The 27968-nt window shown below is 36.5% G+C and overlaps 1 protein-coding gene across 13 annotated transcripts in view; it reads left to right on the plus strand.

The window, feature by feature from the left end:
• Positions 1–27968, plus strand: part of GPHN (gephyrin) — a 445634-nt gene that overhangs the window by 512 nt on the left and 417154 nt on the right. The gene's annotated exons all lie outside the window — the stretch shown is intronic.

The following is a 27968-nucleotide window of genomic DNA, read 5'->3' on the forward strand; positions in this document are numbered from 1 at the left end:
CGTGCAGTGCTCGCCGGAGGCACGGGCCGGGCACGACTTGGGTGTTCAAGAGGCGGAACTCTGCCCCTCGAGAGCCGGGCATCCCCTCCGCCACCATGGGACACCCCTAGTCTCCCCCGAGAGGTGGGGGGTCGGCTTGCACCCAGACCTCGGAAAGTGTCTGTATTCCGCCTTCCTGAGCCGAGGGCCCTCTGCCCGCCTCTTGGTTTCCTTAGAGTAAAGGTGTAGAGGGACCGGCTGAGCCTGCGGCTGGGGATCCAGCCCCCTTCACTGGAGAGAGGATTCCTCCACTTGGGCTCCTCGGTCCTCCTCCCTTCTGGGACCTCCCCCCCCACCCCCCATGGTCCCGAAGCTGGTGAGGAGCACACTTTTCCCGGGTCGCGCTTCCCTCCCTCGCAGAAACCGTGTGTGCCCTGCACGTCTGACTCCGTTGCGCTGTATTTGGGTAATCTCCCTCCGTTGCTGCAGGGCACGACTTCCGAGATGAAGAGCCAGCCAATTTGTAGGGGTTTCTGCTGTGGCTCTGTAGTTGGCCAGGCTTCTGTGTAATTGCGTGGCCAGGCGGGGGTTAAAGAACTATATTTAGAATCTGAGGGCTTAGTCGGGAGTGAAGGAAATCCAAGATTTACTGTTGTGATTTCGGAAAAAGGAGTGATGTAGACAGGAATCCTCGTGTGTGTGTGTCCCCCCCGCCCCCCGCCTCCCCGATTCTTTTTAATTTTTTTCCCTTGTCAAATATTGACAGGTTGAGACGGTGCTCGAGGAGGGACTAAATTGAATGAGACTTGCTTTTATTATTAGGTTAAAAAAAAATCTCTCTCGGTAGATACTGAGTGCAAAGCTTAATTGAACTGCTGAGTTTTATGACAAGGAGATATCCATGACACTCTTTACACTCTTTTGCGCAAATGGATTGCCTTTTCCTGGTTTTCTTTCTAGATGTTAATGGTGATTTATTGAATTTTCCTAATAGCCTCTTGGGTGGAGAAACTGGTCTAAACCTATTGCTGGGAAGGGAATCCCCCTAAATCAGAAGATGAGCTGTCCTCCCTTTTTGGTGCTGAAACTTGCCATATGCAAAGATACAGTTATATCTTAGAATTGTTAGAGTTCACATTGCTGATTTTCAAAGAATCTAATCGCGGGGTGTAAAAGTGTATACTCTATATCAACTTGCACTTTAAATTCTAGCCATGTTTTGAAAATTAGTAGAGTAGTAAGAGTGAAGCTTAATAAATTCCAAAGTATGTCAACTGACCATGGAAATGAAAGGTCATAGATGTTTTAAAGTTAAGTCATAGAGATTTTTTTAAAAATTGTTTATTTAAGCTTTCCCTAATAGTTTTACTTATCAAATCATTTTACTTGGGTCAAGTGACATAGTTGTACAGAATACTTTGAAAGATTTGGCCCTTATCCATATCCCTACAGTACAATAGGACTAAGATTGATATGCAAACCACTAACAATGTATGTAATTATTTTGCTAAAATTGTCTAAATAAATTACCTGTGCATAGGAGGGCTAAATGTAAAAGGAATCCCATATTCAGATGGATTAGGAGCAAATGTGATTACCTGTAGGCAGAATTTAATACATTTACCAGAGGTTAAGTAGAAACTGACATTTTTAAGGGTAGTTGAAACTCAGTGGCAACCTTATAAATGAAAATGTTGCCCTGGCCAGGTATCTCAATTGGTTAGAGCATGGTCCCCATATGCCAAAGTTGGGGGTTTGATCTCCCATCAGGGCACATACAGGACTCAACCAATGAATGAATAAATAAGTGGAACAACACCTCTCTCTCTCTCTCCCTTCCCCTCCCCTCCCTCCCTCCTTCTTCTCTTTCTCTCTAAAATACAAACCAAATAAATAAGAAAATGTTGGTTGGTGAGGATGAGGCTCTTGAGCAGAATATGAGAAGCCTAGGTGGAATAGGTATGGGGCATAGGCAGAATGTCAAGGAGAGAAGAGAACTTTGCAGTGGGATTAAAGAGAATCTGGAGACACTGTTACATGTAGTTTAGGGGAAAAGTCTAGGGTCAGGAATAAGGATGTAGCTGAAGGAAAGAAGTAGAAGTTGCAGATTTGGGAGAAGTGGTAACAGAGGGTAATAATGGATTTTTGAAGTCAGAAATAACTCTGAGGTTTTTACTTGAAAAGTTATTAATATGAATATTGTCTACTATGATGGAGCCTGGAAACATGGAGAAGAATCAGATGAAAGGGCACCAGCCTTCAGTCTGCAAGTAGTGGATTTTATTACAAACAGCTTAATATTTATGTTCTTGATATTCCATGTTATATTGTGCAAAAAAACCCCCTATAATAATAAAGCTATGTTGTGCAGTTTTTGTGTCTTGTAGAACTTCAAATGTTGCAGTTTTACTGTGTGAAATTACTCTTTACTGGACTTAAGCACTATGATTTTATACTTAAGAACACTGAGTTCAGATACCATATTTAAAACTGATTTTATGAGTTTTAATTTGCAGCTCTCTTTAAAGGTGAAGGACTTATTTTATAAAATATCCTCTGCATGGTTCATAATAGGGATTTTATGTATTCTCAGTGGCAATGTTATAAATGAAAATGTTGCCCTGGTCGGGTAGCTCAGTTGGTAGAGCATTGTCCCCATGGCCCCCATGGTCTAAATCTGTTTTACAGAGGTAGTAGAAAGTATTGTCTACCCAAGCACACATGTGGTAGTATTGTTGTGAAACTGTATTGTAATTTCTAAATTTTTAATTTTTGTGTGACATTTTAAATTTTCTATTGCAAGATAATATTTGTACCATGAAACTTTTCATCTTCTAGATGTTTTTGTAATCTTCAGCTCAGCTATGAATTTGACAACTATAGTATACATTCTATTGAAATGTCTCATCAAATGAATTAACTATTAGAATTTTAAAAATATAGTGGTGGGAAGGAAAATATTTAGTAAAGGCATTTCTTTTTTACTTGATATTTTGAATTATTTAGGGCTTGGAAATCAGATGATAATAATATAAATGGATATTTTAGCTATATTAATTAATTTTTATCAGAAAAATTGGGAACATTTCTGTATATAAAATAGGTTATCATGGAAACATTTTATGTTGAACATTATTGACCATCTCTAGGAACAATATTGTTGTCAATAACTATCTTATGATGATTTGCTATAAATAAAGTATTATAGGTCTTTGGTGACATAAGACCTAGTTTTCAATATATCTGTTTCTAATGTTCTCTACTTCTATTGTTGTTTATAACAGAGATAAAAGATTATAGGATGGATGAATAGCATGAGGAAAACAAACAAGTATCTGCTTTTTCAAAACTGAAAGAAGATGTGGGGCAGATGTAGGATTTTTTTTTTTGGTAGCTATAGTAGTAATTATACTAGTACTTACAGTGAGTCTTAATAATTACATACAAGGGTAACTATATTTTAAATGTGTCACTTTTCACCTAATTTTTTCTATTTCTAATGAAGCTGTTTATCAAGGGAGCATACTAGTTCTGCTACAAAAGTTTCTCTGCAATATCAGGAAAATAATGAATATGTGTGTGGTTAATATAGAATGAGACAGATTATGTTCCATTGGGTATTTAATATCGTATTAGCTAGCCACTGCTAATGTTTGCTATCAAAGCACTTAGCTAAAGATGATAATTCATTACCTGAATTTTCACTAACAGTGGCGTGGATGAGAAGTGATGCAAATATTTAGCAAAGGGCATTTTAAAAACTAATACTTTTTCTCTAGTAACATACATTTTTATTGGGCTAAGCTGTAGATTTATAATCAGTAAGAGTTATTAGAACAAGATATGACTAGACAATAGAGATAAAAGACTAATTGTAAACTAGAACACCTAAAATATTAGTTACTTGTAGGGAGTATTTCAGCCATTCAAAATATTAAAAAACCAAATTCTAAGTCAAGGAGATGATAATCATGTAACTCTGGACTTGTTCAAGCATTTATTTTATTGTGTTCCTTAAGCTTATACCTGTGCATTATAACTATCTGTGTTGTATTTTGAAAAGCCCATTTATTGATGAGGATATCTAAATATATCTTTATTTTTAAGTAGCCAAATTACTATTGCAAACAAAATCTAAATCCTACCAAATGGAATTGTGTATTCTGGCAGACATATCAACATTGATCTATATGACTTTTGTTAAAAGGAAGCCTATTTCTTAAACTAGGTTGTTCTTTCATGAATTTTGGATTGGAAGCAATATATTAGAGAATTAAAATTTTAGTTAAAGTAGAAAATCATTAAATCAACACTATCATCACTGGCCAAAGACTTTATAAACTACTAGAGGCCTGATGCACGAAATTCGTGCAAGAGTTGGTCTTCCTTTCCCCAGCTGCCAGCACCGGCTTCCCTCTGGCACCCGGGACCAGGCTTCCCTCGCAGCCCCGGCTTTGTCTGGAAGGTCGTCCAGAAGGATGTCTGGTCTAATTAGCATATTACGCTTTTATTATTATAGATGGGTACATAGATTGTTACACATTAAGAGTTTTAACTATATTAAAAACATATTTGACTTTCACTTTAACTGAGATATATGGTGGAGAATCAGCAATATGTTATTGAGGAGGAAATGACTATGAGTCCATTTTTACTCTTATAGATGATAGATTCATTGGTAAGTTGAATTGGATGCTTTTTTTGAAACTGAGTAAAACAGGTAAAATCTGTGCTTTGCTCCTGGAAATAGGATTGAAGAACAACATAGCATATTTGGGATTTGAGGTGTTAAAACAATACTAAAAAGAAAATAATGAAACCACAGGGATTTCTTTTTTCACATCTGGGAAGAGAAGATAAATTAGGACGAAGAAAAGATTATTTAAACTGCTTAAAAGTAATTGAGACTGTAGTTAATATGAATAGCATGCAATTCTTACTTAATTTTTGAATGACCTCCCAAAAAGCAAATATCTAAGTATTGTCACGTAGAAATTCTGTTCAGGTTGCTTAGTGAGTTCATAAGTGAATTTGTATTTAATTAATTTTAACTAAACAAGTAGGACTTCTTGAAACTTTTGTAATTAAATAAACAGTCCCAACAATTTTTACAGTTGTTTTGCCAGTAACTATACATTTTGAAAGAATGAAATTTACTGTACTTTAAAAATTTACTAATTTGAAAAATAAAGGAGCAAGGAAATGAGATCTGGTGAATGGAGCATTACACAATTTGTGTCCTGCTTCTCAAATTGAGGTACATGATACTGTGTTCAGGGATACTCTAAGGATTCTTTCTAATCCTTAGATTCTAAACGGTGGGAACAAACATAATAATTCTTTTTAAGTGTTATTTTTAATTTTTTTAAAAAGGAAACTTATTGTGGTGACATTGATTAATAAAACCAAACATAATTTTTGAAGTATATTTTACTTGAGACTGTAATTTAAACCACTTTAATATTAGATAAGCATGAGTAAATTAGGTACTGAGTGTAGAATGCATGAGCTTTTAAGATAAAATCTGGAACTTCAAAGACAGTTCAAGTGAGCCCATTATATAACTCCAGACTTCATCATTCTTTTGTTTTTGATACTTTGGCACGCACACACACACACACACACACACACACACACACACACAGAACATTTAAGGAACACTGGGTCACACAACACTAGAAGACTCACTTTCTAATGATAATCTGGCCAGTAAACTTTCTATAACCTTGAACAATATTACTTAACTCTTTCTCAACTTTTCTCACCATTAATACGAAGGAATCATTCTCTGAGATTACTTTACGCTCTGGGACAATATATGTTTCTATCCTTTAGCATCTTGGCCAGCTGGAAGGAGATATATAGAATATCATGCTTAGTTAATTTTTTTTTGTCTTTACAATGGAAATTGTTATGGGGGAGAGGTAAATTATACATAAAGATGCAAGAAAATAAGAAATGGACGAAAAGATAAATGTTTCAGAGATCAGGTGCTGTCAGTATAAACTAAGGAAAAGTATTTAGATTTTCTTCAATTTAGAAATTTTTGTATTAACCCTTTTTCTGTACCAGTAGTTTCGGTCTTACATTTTATTTCAAATTCAGCTCAAACCTCACTTCCTCAGCAAAATCTTTTCTCTACAATGATGTCTTTCTTTGTTTTCTTTCTTTGTGTTTATAAATTGTTGTCTGTACCCTGCAATCATGTGGGAGGCTGCAAGATGCAGTTTGTTGTTTTTTTTTTAAAAAGAACTTTGGAGTCAAACAGACTTGGATTTCACACTCTGGTTTGCCCTTGATAGTGGGAAGTCATTTAACCTCTCTGAATTCCAGTTTCTTTCTCCAAAATGAAGCTGGCAATACTTACTTCACAGAGTTTTAAGAAATAACTGAGATAATGTATGTGAAAATGCCTACCATGTATGTCTATGTTGGAGTATATGTTCGGTAATCTTCCTTTTCTTTTTGTATGTTCCTTTGGGGCAATTTGCTAACAGCTTCATGTACAAACATCTTATTTAAAATAGATTTTAAAGTTCTTCAAACAGGTGATCTGTTCTTTACTTCTTTTGTGCCCTTTCACCATAGCACCTAGTAATGAAGTAGTTGCATAGGAGATGTTTAATATAACTGTTAATAGGGTGATTAATAATGTGTATTTGAGACATTTTATAATAATGTGTATTTGAGACATTTTATACTATCAAATCTAACATAGTACCTCTTAGTTGATAGTCATAGTCTGTATGAGGATTATTTTAGGGTAATATTTATTTATGTATTTATTTATCTATGTGTTTTATTTTATTTTATCATTTACTAAAAATTTTAAATTATCTTTATTGTTGAAAGTATTAGATGTCCCTGTTTTTCTTCTTTGACCCCTTCTAGCCCGCCCCACCCCCAAAAATGTTATCTTAACAAATGAAAATTTTAAATTATCTTTATTGTTGAAAGTATTAGATGTCCCTGTTTTTCTTCTTTGACCCCTTCTAGCCCGCCCCACCCCCAAAAATGTTATCTTAACAAATGAAAATTTTAAATTATCTTTATTGTTGAAAGTATTAGATGTCCCTGTTTTTCTTCTTTGACCCCTTCTAGCCCGCCCCACCCCCAAAAATGTTATCTTAACAAATGAAAATTTTAAATTATCTTTATTGTTGAAAGTATTAGATGTCCCTGTTTTTCTTCTTTGACCCCTTCTAGCCCGCCCCACCCCCAAAAATGTTATCTTAACAAATGAAAATTTTAAATTATCTTTATTGTTGAAAGTATTAGATGTCCCTGTTTTTCTTCTTTGACCCCTTCTAGCCCGCCCCACCCCCAAAAATGTTATCTTAACAAATGAAAATTTTAAATTATCTTTATTGTTGAAAGTATTAGATGTCCCTGTTTTTCTTCTTTGACCCCTTCTAGCCCGCCCCACCCCCAAAAATGTTATCTTAACAAATGAAAATTTTAAATTATCTTTATTGTTGAAAGTATTAGATGTCCCTGTTTTTCTTCTTTGACCCCTTCTAGCCCGCCCCACCCCCAAAAATGTTATCTTAACAAATGAAAATTTTAAATTATCTTTATTGTTGAAAGTATTAGATGTCCCTGTTTTTCTTCTTTGACCCCTTCTAGCCCGCCCCACCCCCAAAAATGTTATCTTAACAAATGAAAATTTTAAATTATCTTTATTGTTGAAAGTATTAGATGTCCCTGTTTTTCTTCTTTGACCCCTTCTAGCCCGCCCCACCCCCAAAAATGTTATCTTAACAAATGAAAATTTTAAATTATCTTTATTGTTGAAAGTATTAGATGTCCCTGTTTTTCTTCTTTGACCCCTTCTAGCCCGCCCCACCCCCAAAAATGTTATCTTAACAAATGAAAATTTTAAATTATCTTTATTGTTGAAAGTATTAGATGTCCCTGTTTTTCTTCTTTGACCCCTTCTAGCCCGCCCCACCCCCAAAAATGTTATCTTAACAAATGAAAATTTTAAATTATCTTTATTGTTGAAAGTATTAGATGTCCCTGTTTTTCTTCTTTGACCCCTTCTAGCCCGCCCCACCCCCAAAAATGTTATCTTAACAAATGAAAATTTTAAATTATCTTTATTGTTGAAAGTATTAGATGTCCCTGTTTTTCTTCTTTGACCCCTTCTAGCCCGCCCCACCCCCAAAAATGTTATCTTAACAAATGAAAATTTTAAATTATCTTTATTGTTGAAAGTATTAGATGTCCCTGTTTTTCTTCTTTGACCCCTTCTAGCCCGCCCCACCCCCAAAAATGTTATCTTAACAAATGAAAATTTTAAATTATCTTTATTGTTGAAAGTATTAGATGTCCCTGTTTTTCTTCTTTGACCCCTTCTAGCCCGCCCCACCCCCAAAAATGTTATCTTAACAAATGAAAATTTTAAATTATCTTTATTGTTGAAAGTATTAGATGTCCCTGTTTTTCTTCTTTGACCCCTTCTAGCCCGCCCCACCCCCAAAAATGTTATCTTAACAAATGAAAATTTTAAATTATCTTTATTGTTGAAAGTATTAGATGTCCCTGTTTTTCTTCTTTGACCCCTTCTAGCCCGCCCCACCCCCAAAAATGTTATCTTAACAAATGAAAATTTTAAATTATCTTTATTGTTGAAAGTATTAGATGTCCCTGTTTTTCTTCTTTGACCCCTTCTAGCCCGCCCCACCCCCAAAAATGTTATCTTAACAAATGAAAATTTTAAATTATCTTTATTGTTGAAAGTATTAGATGTCCCTGTTTTTCTTCTTTGACCCCTTCTAGCCCGCCCCACCCCCAAAAATGTTATCTTAAAAAATGAAAATTTTAAATTATAGGTAAAAGGAATTTTAAAAATGCTATTATTTATTTGGAAGGTTAACTGTGATGGTCAAAATAGCAAAACACCATAAAATAGGAGTCAAAAGTTGTACCTCTTCTGTCACTTTCAAGACACTTAATTATAGTTTACCTGTTTATCCTTAGCTTTGAATGGGGGAATTATGCTTACCTTATATGGTTATTGAGAGGAAGGAAATACTTTATTTAATATTCAGCACCTACTGTGTGCCAGGTTATGTGCTTAAGTGAGGGATACAATAGTGAATAAGAGACACAAGACCTTATGTTCATGGAGCTAACATGAACACAATATTTAATTAGGTTGGATATTGACAAATACATGCTTAATTTATGTTGCATTTCAAGGAATAAAGTACTTTTATCTTTTATTATTTTTATTTTTAAAAAATATATTTGTATTGATTTCAGAGAGAAGGGAAGAAGCAGATAGAGAAAGAAACATCAATGATGAGAGAGACTGCCTCCTGGGGATCGAGCCCACAACCCGGACATGTGCTCTGACCGGGAATCGAACCGTGACCTCCTGGTTCTTAGGTCGATGCTCAACCACTGAGCCACACTGGGCCAGGCTCTTTTATTTTTGATGCAGTTAAGTATAAGCACCAAAGTAATTTTCAAGCCGCTTTTGACAAGAAATTTTTAAACCATTACACATTTCCTTCTTTCTAAGATAGAAAATCTTTAATGAACATAATATAATTATTTCTGTTCAAACAGGTATAACTAAGTATAGGTAACATGTATTGGGCCTATATATGGTATAAATGTATTCTATTTGTTCTAACACTTTGCATATGTTATTCAATCCTTCCTCTTACGCTGCCTGAGAAGTGGAGAAGCTAAGTGACTTGTTCAGGTTCATACCAGTGGCAGTGCCAGAATTCAAGCACAAGTCTGACTGTACTCTCAATAATTATATTTCTATATTTTATTTTGAATATCTCTTATTATGAAGTGGGGTAGTATGGTTCTGTACTGTATTTGCTTTTCAGTTGTGACTTTATATGCTTGCCCTTCCCCTTCTAGTTTATAATCTGCAATAGCCATCGGAAGAAGCACATACACTACCTTGCTAAGAATTACATATGGTAGATATCACCTTCAGTTAGACTTGAAGCGAGGTCTAAAGAATAAGTATTTTCACTTTTGGGTTGGGGGCATCAGTGGATAAATGGGTTATTATTTATTTAATTATTTTTTTGTACTTTGAGATTTCAGGATCAGAGTTAATTGGATCTTCCTGATGCAGAAAATGTTAATAAAAATGCAGAAACTTATGAAAAGTAAGAGAGCAAGTACAGTATGAGTGCCAAGTATAAATGGAATGTTTCCTTTCATTCTCTAAGTACTGATAAGTTCTTTTTTTTAAAAGAACATTAAGAAAAAAGTATACTTGTCCTAGCTGGTTTGGCTTAGTGGATAGAGCGTTGGCCTGCAGACTGAAGAGTCCCGGGTTCAATTCTAGTCAAGGGCATATGCCCGGGTTGCAGATTCGATCTCCAGTGTGGGGCATTCAGGAGGCTGCCAATCAATGATTCTCATCAATGATGTTTTTCTCTCTCTCTCCTTCTCCCTTCCTCTCTGAAATCAATAAAAAAAAAGATAAAAAAAAGTATGGACTTACTGTTTAATCTTTAAAGTCTAATTCAAGGTTAAGAATGTTTGAATATCTTGGAAACAAGAAATTGAATAAATATTTTCAGACATAAAAAAGGATGCATCATTTAAGTGATTACTTTTCCCCTTCCACTTAAGAGTCAATACTAAGCATTTTGATTCTAATGCAAATTTAAAAAATTATGCTTTGATAAAATTAATATCTATACAATAGGAGTTACTTTTGAATTCATTTGCAAGTAGAAAAACTCCTGAATTCTTAAGTCATATTTTTAAAGACTTACTAGAGTGTATTTGTGCATTGTAAAAAATGTAACACTACAGAAAGATAAAGTGTGAAATGAATCCCTACCACCTTACTTCCCCAGTCTCTCTAGTGTTAACCACTTTTAAGATTTTTGTTTTTGTTTATTCTTCTGTATATAAGTATATATTTGAATTTGCACATATGGAATCAGACATTATATCTTCCTTTCCTCCCCCTCAGTCAATAAAAAAAACATATATATATATTTTTCCTAATCACTCACCATCTGTTTTTTTCTTTCTTTTTAACCCCCTGTCCCCCAATTCATTGATCCTCTCTACCCACACCTGCCCTTCAGCACACTGTTGTCTGTGTCCATGGGCTATGCATATCCTATATAATAAAGAGGTAATATGCAAATTGACCATCACACCCTTGCACAAGATGGCTGCCCCCATGTGCTCAAAGATGGCTGCCACAAGAGGGCTGGCAGGGGAGGGCATTTGGGAGCAATCAGGCCAGTGGGGGAGGGTAGTTGGGGGTGACCAGTCCTGCAGGGGAGGGCAGTTGGGGGCAACCAGGCCTGCAGGGGAGGGCAGTTGGGGGCAATCGGGCCAACAGGGGAGGGCAGTTGGGGGCAATTGGGCCGGCATGGGAGCAGTTAGGCATTGATCAGGCTGGCAGGGGAGTGGTTAGGGGGTGATCAGGCTGGCAGGCAGGCTGGTGAGCGGTTGGGAGCCAGGAGTCCTGGATTGTGAGAGGGATGTCTGACTGCCAGTTTAAACTGGCAGTCGGACATCCCCTGAGGGGTCCCAGATTGGAGAGGGTGCAGGCTGGGCTGAGGGACAACCACTACCCCCAGTGCACAAATTTTGTGCACTGGGCCTCTAGTATGAAATAATTGTCCAAAAGGTATTATAATTTTTCAAGCATGATTAGGCAAAGAAAAAAATTAACTGAACAGCCCTTGTGTGGAATAAGTCTATATAATTATCTAAAACAATAAAAGGGTAATATGCTAATTAGACCAGACATCATTCCGGAAATCCTTCCGGATGAAGCTGGGGCCGGAGGGAAGCCCGGGTCCTGGGTGCCTGCTGGCGGCCGGAGGGAAGCCAGTGCTGGCAGCCAGGGGAAGGAAGGCCTACTCTTGCAGGGATCTCATGCATCAGGCCTCTAGTATGCATATAAGTTACCTGATTAATCTCTCACCCCCACTCACCCCTCTTTTTCTTTTTTATATTAAAATATTGGCTAACTATTATTATCATACTCAGAAAATCTATTATAGCAAAGACTAGAAAGACCAATCTTGATTCTGTTACTACTATTATGGGAAAAGAACACTAGATCAATTTCTATTTTGGATTTTTCCAGTGGGAGTTTGATATCATTATCCATAAAAAGTAAAGTACAATAGATGCTCTCTAAAATCTCATTCAACTCTCAAATTTTATTAAACCCAGTCTCAGGAACATACCTCATGTTTACCATTCTCTTATTGCTTATATTCATGTTATCTACAATCTATTAATGACAGCAAAATTATTGATCTGAAATGCTTTCCTTCAAACAGGAAAAATTGCTAGAAAAAGACAGATATTTATACCAAGTATAAATGGAATAAATGGCTGTTACTTCCACTGCATAATATGTGCAATTTTATTTCATTCAATATCACATGCTACAAGGAGTTCAAATTGCAAAATGCTTAAGATTTAGAATAATTACATGCATGTAAGGGTAGTAACTGATTCACACAATCAGGCTTGTAAGACTAATAGTGATTTAGAGGTATTTGAGGTATTACCTTTTAAAATTTTAATTATGGTAATATACCAGAGATCTGGAAAGCAAAGTTAGTATTCTTCCAAAAAGTTGTTATTTTGCTGTTACGTGTTTAAAATAAAACTATTGCAAAAATAAGATATATATCTTCATTGAACAATATTATGTTTTAGGTTCACACAGATACAGCAGGTCCTCCAATAACATCATTTTGTTTAACATTGTTTTATTATAACGTTGATGATAAAAAAAATCAATTCTGGGTTGGGGCCACTATGTGTGGAGTTTATAGATCTCCCCATGTCCACATGGGTTTCCTCTGGGTACTCCAGTTTCCTCCCACATCACTAAGATGTGCACATTAGGTGTATTGGTGTGTCTAGACTGTCCCTGTCTGTGTGAATCTGAATGTGTTTGATGCTCCCTGTGATGGAATGGCATCCTGTCCAGGGTTGGTTCCCTTCTTGCATCCTGAGTTCCTGGGGCAGGTTTTGGCCACCTAAGATTCTGAAATGGAAGAAGCGGGTTGGAAAATAATTATCTACTTGTTTTTATCAATCTTTCTTAAATGTATGTACGTATAACTCACATTTGTTTAATTGTTTAACATTTGAAGGGTTTTGGTCTTTATTTAGAAGTTTGATGATGTTTTTGTTACCAGAAATATGCTGTAGGAACTTAATTTTTGTTTATATCAATTAGCCTATGGTAAAATTGATTTTGTTACATGTCATTTCATTAAAATCATAGTTTCCAAGAACCTATCCATGATGTTAAGTGAGGACTTACTGTACTCAGAATAGATTAGACTACCTGAGTTTATATCTAAGTGAAGTTTTTAGAGTTACTTAACTTCTCTAAACTTCAGTTTTTCTATCCATGAAATGGGGAATACCAATGCCTACCTTAGATAATTTTTGGAAGGAAAGCTTGAAAATCATTGAATTAAGTTAATACTGGACTTGGATTTTCCAATTTTCTTCTACAGATGGATCTGTGAAATAATATTAATTTTTAAAATTGTCAATTATGCATCATAATGAAACACTTACTCCTTTCTGATTCTTAATGCAATTCAGAAGTGAGTCATATCCAATATGTGAGAAACTTGAAATGGAAGTACCCCTACCCCCATAGTTGGATTTTTTTTTCATATATTTTATTGATTTTTTTACAGAGGAAGGGAGAGGGATAAAGAGTTAGAAACATCGATGAGAGAGAAACATTGATGAGAGAGAAACATCAATCAGCTGCCTCCTGCACACCTCTTACTGGGGATGTGCCCACAACCAAGGTACATGCCCTTGGCCGGAATTGAACCTGGGACTTTTCAGTCCGCAGGCTGACGCTCTATCCACTGAGCCAAACCAGTTAGGGCAATAGTTGGAATTTTTAAGTAGCTAAATAGTTAAGGATCTGATTTTATTATTAGGTTGTTTTCCTGTCAATGATTAATATATCAGTCTGACCATAGCCTGACTTGTTAACAAACAGTATAGCCCAGTTTAGTATTGACTTGGTCCATTTGGGTTGCTATTACAAAGTGCTATACTGGGTAGCTAATAAAAGGTTGGGAAGTCCAGGATCAAGGTACCAGTAGATTCATTGTCCAGTGAGTGCCCACTTCCTGTAGAAGCTGTCTTTCCTCTGTCTCCTCACGTGGTGAAAGAGGGGAGGGAACTCTGTGGGGGCTTTGCTCTCATGACTATCACCTCCCAAAGCCCCACTTCCAAACACCATGATACTGGGAAAACAGGTTTCAACATAGGAATTTTGGAGAGGGGTGTACAAACATCCAGTCTATTACAAGTATGTACCATTTGACATGCTTTGCATTGTGTTGAGCTACAGCTATGACAGGCTTATCTTGGAGATATTGCAGGTTTGGTTCCAGACCACTGCAATAAAGTGAAGACCATAGTAAAGTGAGTTACATGAATTTTTTGGTTCCCCAGTGCATATAAAAGTTATGTTTACACTATATTGTAGTTTATTAAGTGTGCACTAATATTATATTGGAAAAAACAAACAAAGTGCATACCTTAATTTAAGTAAATACCTATTGCTAAAAAATGCTAGCCATCATTTGAATTGTAATCTTTTTGTGGTGCAGTCTTACCTTCAATTTTAAAAATACCCCTCAATATCTGGAAGCAAATAAGGCAAAGTGCAATACAATGAGATATGCCTGTAAATATTATAGAGTTGACCTTTAAGTGTGAAGAATTGGCTGTAAAAATAGGTTTACATGTTAAGTTATTTATATATTAAAACACTTGCCAAGTACTGTATGATGGGGTTTACCAAACTGTTTCTATAAAGGGTCAGATAGTAAATATTTTAGGCTTTTTGGGCAATATGATTTCTGTCACAGGTACTCAGCTTTGTCCTTATAGCATGAAAGCAGTCATAGACAACATGTAAATGAAATGTGTCCCAATAAAATTTTACTTGCAAAAACAGATGGTCGGCCAGATTTGTCTAATCTGTGCTCCAGATCACAGTTTTATGTTAGGAAAGTATAATCCCAAGTTACCTGCATATGAATTGAACTTTCATGTCAGTTAAAATTTACATTATAAACCACCACAAAATTTAGTGGCTTAAAACTACAACTTAATCTCTTTCACATATCTGTGAATTAACTCAGTGTTTTTGCTTTAGGTAGCATTGTTTGGGGTTCTGGTATAGCTGCAGTCACATGGAATTTTGACTAGAACTATTGTCCAGGGCCTTGGTCCTCCTATATGTGGGTTTCTCCACGTGGCTGATTCATTAGCATCAGAGTATGATGGCAGGGTTCCAAGAAGTATTCCAAGAGCAAGCAGTGTGATAGTGCGGAAGCAGAAGCTGCCAGACCAATTAAGGCTTAGATCTGAAATTGGCACAGCTTCACTTCTGCCATTATTCTATTGGTCAAAATAGTCACAGGGTCAGCCCAGAGCTATTGTGGGAAGAGACTAGGAATACTAGGATGCATGGTTAATTGGGGATCATCAAAGTAACAGTTTATCACAGGATTGTTTTCATTGTGACAGTTCAAATTGAATTAGCTTTAGTAAAGGGGAAATTTATTATAAGGGTAGTGGGATGTCTATCTCACAAAACCTAAATATGGGATTAGGCTCTACGAATATTGGATTTAGGGTTTGAAGGTCTTCTGGATTTTCTTATATTTGCTTCATTCTGTAAGCCTCATTTTCTCATACCTTAGATCTGCCTTTCCACATGGAAAAAACTGCCATTGACAGCTCCTGCATTGTTTATATCTTCCCATTTTAGCCATTCAGAGAAGGACTGACTGTATTTTTACAGTTGTGTCTCTAAAATTTTTTGAGGAAGAACTTTGTGCTGAACCAATTATTTGTGATCAGAGCATATAAGTTATGTTGTACTAACCCTGTAGGAGCAGGGTCAATGAACAGAAAAGTGATGCTGAATATATAACCCCCAAGTAATTCAGTTGCCTCCTCCTTAACCATCTATATATGAACATAAAATAATTTGTTTCCCCATTGTAGACCTAATTTACTTCTTTCTTCAGCTATCTGCCTTTGGCTGTTTCATTGTTCTGCTGGAGAGTAGGCTAAAGTAAGGGCTGGAATTAGTTTAGTATCTTGAATATTCATTGTAATCTTTTCTTGATTTGAGTAGGGAACAGCAGCATTTAGTGTCTACTATTTCACTTTGCCACCGTTAACATAGAATCAGATATGAAGGTGATCTTACTCTGTGGTTACTGATTTTCCAGAGTTGATTTGGCTGATCTGGCTGGCTGAGTGGGTATATCCTTCCTTTGGAAAGGGCCTACTTGTATACAGGAAAGCAACTATAATACAGAATGAAATAAGAGCTATAAAGGAAGTACAGGCAGCATACTGTGGGTGTACAGAGAAAGGAACAATTAATTTTGACTGAATGGCTGTAGGAGGAATGGTATTTTAAATAAGATAGTGTTTGAGCAGGGCCTGGAAGAATGAATAACCCATCCTTAGAAACACAAGGAAAGGTAATCTGGATGTCAGGTTTTTTTGGCTGCTGAAGGGGTGGCACCAGAATGTCTAGGCTAAAGTAGATGAGCTTAAATATAGATGTTGGGAATTCAGGATAAATAGCAGCATGCACTTATCTGACTTTAACTTTTTTTTTCCATTAGAATTACAAGATCTAACTTGGTTTTGCCACATTCAGGCATTAGGTATCTATATGGTAGTTTGAAATTTTAGAATTTCATTTTTTAATGAAACAGTTTATCTCAAAGCCTCAAATATTTGGATATAGAAAGAACTTTAAAGATTATCTGTACCAACCCCCTCTAGTAGGCAAAGAAACTAAGACCCAGCTAAGTGATTTATTTAAGGTTACACATCTAAATGATAGACTTAGGGCTAACACTTGGGCCACCTTATTCCTAGTCTTTGGACATTTAAAAAAAAATTTACAGTGTATCCTCTAGTAAGAATATTTATTAAAATTTACATCCATTTGAATTACCTGCTGTAACAGTTTTTAAATTTGAGATATAACATGCATGCAGTAAAGTGCACAGATGTTAATTGTACAACATGATGAACTTTTCATATGTATAGACCCTTGTAAGTACCACCCAGATCAAGATGTAGAACATTTCCAGCATTCTGGAATCTTCCTACATACCATGTACTAGTCAGTATGGACTTCCTCTACCACCCCCAAGTAATCACTGTTCTGCTTTTATCCTCAAGGATTAAGTTAGTGTGTTCCTGAACTTTATATAAATAGAATGACTTTTGTCATTCATTATGTTTATGATATTCATCCATGTTGTGTATAGCAGTTATTCATTCCCTCTATTGCTGTGTGGTATTCCATTGAATGAATGGATCATTATTTATTCTTTTGTTAATGCCTCTAGTTTTTTGAATTGCTTCTGTTTTTTTTTTATTATTGTGAATATTCCCATGTATTTTTTGATGAATATATTATCTCATTTCTAGGTGTAGAATTGCTGGGTTGTTGCTTCCCCCAAAAGTTGTACTTCTATCCCCACCAGCATTTCAGTTGCTCTACATTCTTGTCAAAATTTGGTATTGTCAGTCTTTTTAAAAAAAATTTATTTTTATTTATTTCAGAGAGGAAGGGAGAGGGAGAGAGAATCATTGATCGGCTGCCTCCTGCATGCCCCACACTGGGAATTGAGCCCAAAACCCAGGCATGTTCCCTGACCAGGAATTGAACCGTGATATCCTGGTTCATAGGTCGACGCTTAACCACTGAGCCATGCCGGCTGGGCGATATTGTCAGTCTTTTAAATTTTAACCATTCTGGTCCATGTGTAGTGGTTTCTAATTTATATTTTCCAGATGAGTAATGATGTTGAATACCTTTTAATATTTTAATTTTTAGTATATTTTTAAATATGCTATCTTTGGGATTTGTAGGACTTTTTTATAATTCCGAATAGGTGAACTTTGGAGATATATGTATGGCAAATATCATCTCTTAGTTTGTGGCTGATCTTTTCACTCTCTTAATGGTGTCTTAAATAAAAATTCTTAATATTAATGCTCAATTTATTACATTTTCTTTTTATATTTAGTATTTTTATGTGTGTCTTATTTAAAAAACTTTTGCCTACTGCAGGATCATGAAACTATTTTTCAAAATTTTCTTCTAAAAGCTTTATTGCTTTTCCTTTTACTTGCAGTTCTAGGGTGCATTTCAAATTAATTTCTGTGAATAATGTAAGGTAGAGAAAGATTAAGAATTATTTTTCAAACATGCGAATATCCAGTTGATCCAGCATCTTTTTTTGAGAAAACTATCCTTTTCCTTCTGGATTTTAGGGTACCTAAATCAGATGGATTTGTTTCTAGAGTGTATATTCTGTACAGTGGTCTGTTTTTCTATACTTGCACTATTTGGTTCTTTATGGTTTCCATGTAGTTAATTTTTCAATTAATCTGTATTATTTGGTTTTTAATATGAATATTTCCTTAGCTTCTAAAAAAAATAGCACAATAAAAAAAAATTTACAGTGTATCCTCTAGTAAGAATATTTATTAAAATTTACATCCATTTGAATTACCTGCTGTAACAGTTTTTAAATTTGAGATATAACATGCATGCAGTAAAGTGCACAGATGTTAATTGTACAACATGATGAACTTTTCATATGTATAGACCCTTGTAAGTACCACCCAGATCAAGATGTAGAACATTTCCAGCATTCTGGAATCTTCCTACATACCATGTACTAGTCAGTATGGACTTCCTCTACCACCCCCAAGTAATCACTGTTCTGCTTTTATCCTCAAGGATTAAGTTAGTGTGTTCCTGAACTTTATATAAATAGAATGACTTTTGTCATTCATTATGTTTATGATATTCATCCATGTTGTGTATAGCAGTTATTCATTCCCTCTATTGCTGTGTGGTATTCCATTGAATGAATGGATCATTATTTATTCTTTTGTTAATGCCTCTAGTTTTTTGAATTGCTTCTGGTTTTTTTTTTATTATTGTGAATATTCCCATGTATTTTTTGATGAATATATTATCTCATTTCTAGGTGTAGAATTGCTGGGTTGTTGCTTCCCCCAAAAGTTGTACTTCTATCCCCACCAGCATTTCAGTTGCTCTACATTCTTGTCAAAATTTGGTATTGTCAGTCTTTTTAAAAAAAATTTATTTTTATTTATTTCAGAGAGGAAGGGAGAGGGAGAGAGAATCATTGATCGGCTGCCTCCTGCATGCCCCACACTGGGAATTGAGCCCAAAACCCAGGCATGTTCCCTGACCAGGAATTGAACCGTGATATCCTGGTTCATAGGTCGACGCTTAACCACTGAGCCATGCCGGCTGGGCGATATTGTCAGTCTTTTAAATTTTAACCATTCTGGTCCATGTGTAGTGGTTTCTAATTTATATTTTCCAGATGAGTAATGATGTTGAATACCTTTTAATATTTTAATTTTTAGTATATTTTTAAATATGCTATCTTTGGGATTTGTAGGACTTTTTTATAATTCCGAATAGGTGAACTTTGGAGATATATGTATGGCAAATATCATCTCTTAGTTTGTGGCTGATCTTTTCACTCTCTTAATGGTGTCTTAAATAAAAATTCTTAATATTAATGCTCAATTTATTACATTTTCTTTTTATATTTAGTATTTTTATGTGTGTCTTATTTAAAAAACTTTTGCCTACTGCAGGATCATGAAACTATTTTTCAAAATTTTCTTCTAAAAGCTTTATTGCTTTTCCTTTTACTTGCAGTTCTAGGGTGCATTTCAAATTAATTTCTGTGAATAATGTAAGGTAGAGAAAGATTAAGAATTATTTTTCAAACATGCGAATATCCAGTTGATCCAGCATCTTTTTTTGAGAAAACTATCCTTTTCCTTCTGGATTTTAGGGTACCTAAATCAGATGGATTTGTTTCTAGAGTGTATATTCTGTACAGTGGTCTGTTTTTCTATACTTGCACTATTTGGTTCTTTATGGTTTCCATGTAGTTAATTTTTCAATTAATCTGTATTATTTGGTTTTTAATATGAATATTTCCTTAGCTTCTTTATTTTCCTTTTGTTTTAAGTTCTTCAAAAAGCCCTATCATTTCATTTGATCTTGATTATGAGGTGTTGATATAACTTAGTACAAATTAAAAATATTTGACTATCTAAAAGCTTGCTTTTTAGGATAATTTACTTTCCTGAACTTTCTGGGTTTTTAATGTTTGAAAAATCACATGGAATTATGATTTATACCAGGATGGTGTAGAATCAAGGGCAGAAATGGGGACAGAAATGAAATTAAGATTAGGTTCTGTAGAATGGCTAGTGCAACAAGTGGACCATGACTTTAATGATGTCTTAAATTAGGTACAGGCCCAGTAGATTATTGGATTTTACCTGTGTTTTGCTCTTTTACTGTCATTTATATAGTTAGGGAATCATAGACTTTTAGTGTCTGAACAGACTTTAGAAATGATCCTAATAACCTCACTTCATTCTGTTAAAATGGATATTCAAGGATTTTATTCACACTGAGTTGAATAGATAAGTGATAGATACTTCCAATGCAAAATGTTATGCAAGAATACAAAGTACAATATCTATATCTATATCTATATATCTATATCTATCTATCTATCTATCTATCTATCTATATGGAACATTATAAAGGTTTCAATAGTTCTTAACCAATATGTGGTAGGTAATATTAATATAGATTTAAAATATTGGAATAATAGTGGATTCAGAAGTTGAAGGATAAATAAGTCACTCGTTTAAAGACAGAAAACAGAAAACAAAATAAGGTTGTGGTAGCATAAGCACTTAATCTATCTATCTTTCTTTCTTTCTTTCTTTCTTTTCTTCCTTCCTTCTTTCTTTCCTTCCTTCCTTCCTTCCTTCCTTCCTTCCTTCCTTCCTTCTTTCCTTCTTTCCTTCTTTCCTTTCCTTCTTTCTTTCATCTCTTTTTGGATTGGCAAGGCAAATTTACTCCTGCGCAGTAGGGTGCATGCCAGTTGGAAATCATGGGCAAAGCACACACAAGGGAAGTCTCCTGGGGTTTTATTTTCTGATGCGGAGTCCGCCCTGCCCCTCACTCTGTACTCTGACTTGATTGGTCAAGGCTCAGAGCTCGGGTTCCCATTATTGCACTATTAGCTAATTCAGAGGAAGGGCAGGGGTAAGAAGGAGCCTAAGATGGCAGCCCTCTGAGAGTCTGAAGGTCATATAAAAAATGGGGGAACCTAAGATAGCAGCGAGCTCCTTTCTTTTACAGAAAAGATCGCTGGTTCACTCACAATTCCTCCTTTTTAATAATTTGACTCTTCAAATTCAGCTAGCAGTCTTTGACTTTCATGTTCTGCAGTATCTAGGAGAAGGAGATTATTCTGCTGGTATGTTACTGGGGTTTGTTTGGTTATGCAGTCTCAATTCACCTTTGGATAAGGCCTCTCATACATGGAATAATGCAATGTCCTATTACTGTCATAACACCTAACACAATTATTAAGGATGTGAATATAGATGTCATCATTCCCTTCCACTTCCCAAACCATTGCTCTAGTAGATTGGAGAAAGGATACTCAATTCCAGAATTCCCAGCTAACTTGCCGGGGACCAATTCCAACATGTCATAATTTCAAGAGTTTCATCAAAAGGTTGATGAGACTTGGGGACTCAACAGGGTTGAGTCACACATGTAGTCACCTGTTGGGAATGGCTAAAGGCATTTCCCCAAACCTGAATAGGAAACTGATTGTGGCTGCCAGACAGTTAAAGGGCATCTTAATCTACATGTTATTGCCTCCTACTGGCCAAACACCTGAACAGCCGTAGGCTAATTCCCCCAAACTGACAATGCTTCTGTACTCTTTGAAACCTTACCCTTTGAAGTGTATTATCTCCCCCTTACCTTAGGACAAATTGTGTTAATAAAAGCAAGGGTCCTAGACAAGGAGGGAGTCTTCAGTTCCTTTAGCTGAAGGTCCTCTGACCCCTAATGCCTTTTAAAATTATATCTCGTCTCCGGACTCTTTATTAGTCTCTGGATTCCTATGTCATCTACGCACAGCCTTCTCCAGATTCCTGAACCCTTCTTGATGCTGGGACAAGAACCCGGCACTAACTCATTAGCCAGAGTTGCTAATCCCTGTAAGGCCTTAGTGATGGTCCCATCCGGAGCTGTGATGTACAAACTCCCCTTTCTCCGCTAGAACCATACCTAAAGCTAGCCGGTTCTCCCAGGTCATTCTGCTGGTTGTATTTAACTGCTCAGCTATTCCCTTGATAGCGTTTTTAGTGTAATTGACAAACCTCTGCTGATTATAATAAATACAGTTTATCCAGTCTACATTCTTATTAATAGTTGACCACCAGAACAGTACAGACTCAAATCCTGGTGCTATCTGATTCCCAGCATTAACTCCTTGGCACTCCTGGAACCCCAATGGGATCTGGGTATATATGGGGATCAAAGGAGCCCCCTGGACTCTCTCTCTTCTTCCTAGTCTGTCTGTCCATTGAAAAGGGTTTACGGTATAACCCTTTGTGGTTATACCTTGTGAAAGGGATAGCCAATTGTATCAGAGTGCAAGTTCTGCTCCAACTGCTGGGCAAGGCCACAAGTAAGGGTCCCCCAAACACCACCAGACATCAGCACGGGGTAGCGACAGTGCAGCTGCTGAGGATGCTCTGCCATTTACACATCCGGGTAAATTTCCCATAAACTCGGAGTACTGTTCCCCCTCTACCTTGAGAGGCAGGAGGTATAGTTTACATCGGAGAATGGGCTGGATAATTTTGGGGAATCTTTGCTCTTTACCTATGTTGGTTGGGAACAACAGAGAGAAAGTCTTACAGGAGGCGTTTCACCAGGAGGTTTCCTCCTGATACAGGGCAAGCACACATTTCATCCCATTACTGTCTAAGGTCCATCTGAATGGAAATGGGACCAATTGGGCCTCTAGCCTTCCTGCTGGCAAGCCTAACATTCACTTTTATTTAGAGCGCGTACAGAATAGTTAATCCATTCCACCCAGGCATTCACTCCCTCATACCCTACTTCTATTTGCATGGTGGTGGCAGTGGCCTAAGGGGTCTTGTCCTCTGACCTCTACTCCTAAATCTAGTACTAGCCAATCTTTTGACATAAAGGCTGAAATATCCAAGTCATTCAAGTTATCTATAACCAATAATTTAACTGGGTAAGTATAATCTGGATTGTATACCTTTCCCCAGCCCACATTGTAAGTCCTTGCAATTTTCCAGATCCCTAAAGCAAATAGAACCCAGTACACGATGGTTATTAAGACAGCTCACAGTTTTTAGTGTTAATTTCAAGGGATATGTCCTGGTATGGCCCAAGTTGAGGCCTGTCCGCCCTTAACCCGTGTGTGATAGGTCCAACCTCGCTCTGCAGTCTGAACAGCAGTCTCCGTGGTATGCAAGGCAAGGTAGGGTCTTTACCAAGAGGGTTCCAACTTGTTTCCCTTCCAAGTCTTGATTAGAATGAATGTAGTTTCCTGGTGGATAGCAATGAACCGGAAACTCAAGAGGAGGGTTTTGAGCCAGGAGGTCTTCTAACCTTGGTTGCAGGCTCTTTCCTGGCTCAGGCCCTGGTCAGGGCACGTGCAGGAGGCAACCAATCGATGTGTTTCTCACATATCCATTATTTCTCTCTGTCTTTCCCTCTCTCTAAATATCAATGGAAAAATATCCTTGGGTGAGGATTAAAAAAAGAAAAAATAAATAAAGAAAAAAGAAATTGGTCCTTAGTCTCCATTGTAGGAAGGTCTTGAGGCATTCCGGGGCCTATTCCACTTAATGTTTCTTTATTGTCACAAATAAAAATCTCTGTAGCAGATCATGAACATATGGTTGATTACATAGAATAATATAGTACACATATGGTATTATTTCAAATATAAATAAATATATGTATATACACATTTATTTATATGTATACATTTGTCCAAATTATATTGAGTTCTATAATAATACCAAGTAATAATTTTCATCTTCCCTATATTGATACAGGACTCATAAATGTTTATCAGTAGGGGAATGGAGTGACTATTTTGTAGATGTCTATATTGTTTTTCACTCTACCTCCCTCGCATCTATCACAGTGTCTGGCATATGGTAAATGCTTAATAAATATTTATTGAATTAGTAAATGAATATATCCTATTTTTAAAATTAACCATTCTTTTCTAAGAATGTACAGAGATATGGATTTTATTTTTATATTGAGTGTATTACCAAATACATTATCATTATACAATTTTGGGATAAGCCCACACAAAATCCTCTGAAATAGAGCTTTTATCCTCAAAAATTGGGGTTTGTCTTAGTATTGGGGATTTCTCCTGAGTCTCTTTCAATAAACATTAATTTTTCTGTTAATGAACAAGTAAGTAATAACTGAAGCATTTTTATGTGATGAGTGTCTAAAATTACTGAGACCTTTTTTTAATTCCCACTTCAACATTTTCTGTTCATTTTGGTATTTAATCACCTTCTACCTTGTATTATTTTTCATGTATATAAATATTATTGCACACTTAAGTGTGAGGATGCCTTTTAATATAATTATTTGCCATATAGCTTAATATTATTCACATAGTTGGTAGTCAATACATATTAAATGATATAAAGGAGGTTGCAGAGCACAAGTATTATGTTTGTGACTCTGTTGGCCATTAAGCCTAGACTTTAAAGAGACGTTGTTAATTGCCTTTCCATCCACATATCTTTCTAAGGGAAACAGTTTCTGTACTATTGGCCCCTGCAGAAAAGGTATGCCCAGGCAGGTGTGCATTTTGTATCTCTATATCATTCTTTCCAACCATAGCTGTTTTAGGAGGGAACACCTGATTCAAGAGAAGCCCAATACATAGACTGGCCTGCAATCTACTTATCTTCTTGTATATAAAAAGGATTTTATCTACTCTGATTGGAATTGGGAAAATGAATGATTTAGCAGTATAGCTGAACTAATGAGATTTCATGAGGTTGAGTTAGGTTATGTTAAGTTGAATCTTATACTAACTGAAGTCAGAGTGAACAGGAAAGAGAAAGGATAGAAAGTAAAGTAGTTTGTTCGTAGAGATCACAGCAAGAGCTTTATGAATACTTAGGTACTTTGAGACATAAACTGGCTTTACCTGAAACAGCTGTTTTAAATATACAATAGGAAAATAAGTATTTGAAGTTTGATAATCAAGAAAACAGGAATGACATTTTGATGTCAAATGTTTAAATGCCTGTTTTGTGAATCATCTTTTGTCATCTTGTGGAGGATTAGTTTTAGGTTTTGCTAGGGCTGATCAATTTCACTTTTGCTCTTATTCTAGGCTAGCCTGTATTCCTAAACCCAGTCCATTCTGAAGTCTCAATATAAAGCCCAGGGTACCTTGACAGGCCTTAAATTGCAATCTTCCCAACACTGGCTACTGAAATCTCTGCCCAGATCTTTAGCTTCCCAGTTGCCATCTTCTTCTGGCATTCTTGAAATTTTGCCATGTGCAGTTGAGTAAGTCAGAACTGGACGGATTTTTTTTTTCTTTGCTGGTTTTTGGGCTCTTTCTCTGCAGTTCCTTTAAACCTTTAATCCTAGTAGTCATTTGAAAATATTTTTATTTTTTGCCCTCAACATTCTTTCCAGAGGCTAGCTGTGTTGCGATAGTATGTTAGTGGTTTGAGGTGTAAGTTCAAACACTGAGTCTAGCTGTGGTCTTTCCTTATACCCTACATGAACTGACTGATTATCTGCTACTGCTTTCTTCTGTACAAAAGATCTCAATAGGTCTGTAGCTTTAGCTCTGATCAACACTTTACATTTTAATTTCATTTCTGGACTATAGGATAGTAATACATATGTATTTATACACTGGAGGCCCGGTGCATGAATACGTGCATGAGTGGGGTCCCTCGGCCTGGCCTGCGGGATTGGGCCGAAATCGGCTCTCCGACATCCCCTGAGGGGTCCTGGATTGCGAGAGGGCGCAGGCCAGGCTGAGGGACCCCACCAGTACACAGTCGGCGCCAGGGAGGGACTTGGGAGGTTGGCCAGCCGGGGAGGGATTGCGGGAGGGCTCCATGGCCGGACCCCAGCAGCAAGTTAACCTACCAGTCGGAGCGTCTGCCCCCTGGTGGTCAGTGCACGTCATAGTGAGCAGTTGAGTGGCTTTAGCATATCATTAGCATATTACGCTTTGATTGGTTGAACGGCCAACTGGACACTTAGCATATTATGCTTTTATTATATAGGATATGAATATGTACGTGTGTATATGTTTTCATTTTATTTTTTAAATTACTGTTAAAAAATAAGTTAATGTTGAGTAAAATTGACTTTTTTGAAGTACAGTTCTATGAATTTAACACATATTTGAATTTATTTAACCATAACCACAGTCAGGATACAAAACAATTTCACCACAAAAACCTCCTTTGTGCTATTTCATTTTATTCACAACCTCTCCCAGCCCATAACCTTTGTCAACCACTGATCTGTTCTTTGTCACTGTTGTTTTATTTTTCTATCAATGGAATCATGCAGTGTTTAACCTTTGTGAGACTCCTTTTATTTTGCACAATGTCTTTGAAATTCATCCAAGTTATTGCATGTGTTAATAGTTCCTTTTAAAAATTATTCTTGCTGAGTAGTTTGCCATTGTACAGATGTACCATAGTTTATTCATTCATCAGTTGAAGGAATATTTGGGTCCTTTTTCTTTATTTTTGAGATTTTAAACAGAACTGCTATACACTTGGATTATAGGTTTTTGTGTGAACATACGTTTTCATTTCTCTAGGGCAAATATCTAGAAGTGGGATTGCTGGGTTCTATGGTAAGGTGTATGTTTAAATTTTTGAGAAACTACCAAACTGCTTTCCTGAGTGGCTGTGCCATTTTGCATCCCCTTAATAATGTATGAGAGTTGCAGTTGCTGTACTTCCTCAGAACTTGTTATCGTCAGTATTTTTTATTTTAGTCATTCTGATAGATATGTACTGATATCTCATGGTGATTTGCATTTCTCTATTGGTTAATGCCTTTGAATATCTCTATATGTGCTTATTTGCCATCTGTATATCCTATTTGGTGAAATGTCTTTTCAAGTCTTCTGTCCATTTTCCAATCGCGTTGTATTGTATTTTTTTTAAAGCCTAGCTAAATATTTACTCCCCCTCCCCCAATTATCTTTTCTCTTTTTTCTGTCATTATTATGTATTTGGAGCTGATGAGATGAGACTAAGTTTAAAACCACTATTCCATCTTGATAGGAAGTTCAGGGAGAATATTTTTGAAGTCAGAATTTTTTATATGAAGAGATTGCAAAACACTATGGGAATAGAAATGAAAGGACATAATTTGGAATCTATATATATATATAGAAAGCCAGTGTCCCTAACGACTGCAACAACCAAAGGACCGGTCACCATGAGGTGCATTGAGCACCTCCCAGTCCTTTCTCCCCCAACCCCCTGCCCATGAGCAGCAGCTCCTGGCTGTGGGGCGGGGCAGCTCCCGGCTCCCTGGGGTGGGGCGGTTCGAGGCTCCCAGCACAGAAAATTCAAACCAATGGGGTAGGACTGAGGCAGTGGATCAGATTTTAAAATAACTGCTTTTGTGACACAAATGTGGAGCTGGAAAAGCAGTCCGGGCTAGGCAGTGTCTCTCACTAGAACGATCACCACATGTTCCTCCTCCAGCTTGCCCAATGTCCTCAGTGCTGACTGGAGGTACTGCTGTGAAAAGTCGGGCGGCTCGCGGCTCCCAGTGGGCGGCTCCCAGCGGCAGGGCAGGGCGACTCTTGGTGGTGACTTGTGGCTCGCACATGGTTTCGTGCGCTGGGCTTCTAGTATCTAAATAATTCCACTAGCTATTCCTTTTTAGGTACATGTTCCTATCTATCTATCTATCTATCTATCTATCTATGTACATGTTCCTATCTATCTATCTATCTATCTATCTA

The sequence above is a fragment of the Myotis brandtii genome, unplaced genomic scaffold, assembly GCF_000412655.1.
Source record: "Myotis brandtii unplaced genomic scaffold, ASM41265v1 scaffold536, whole genome shotgun sequence".
Lineage (NCBI taxonomy): Eukaryota > Metazoa > Chordata > Mammalia > Chiroptera > Vespertilionidae > Myotis > Myotis brandtii.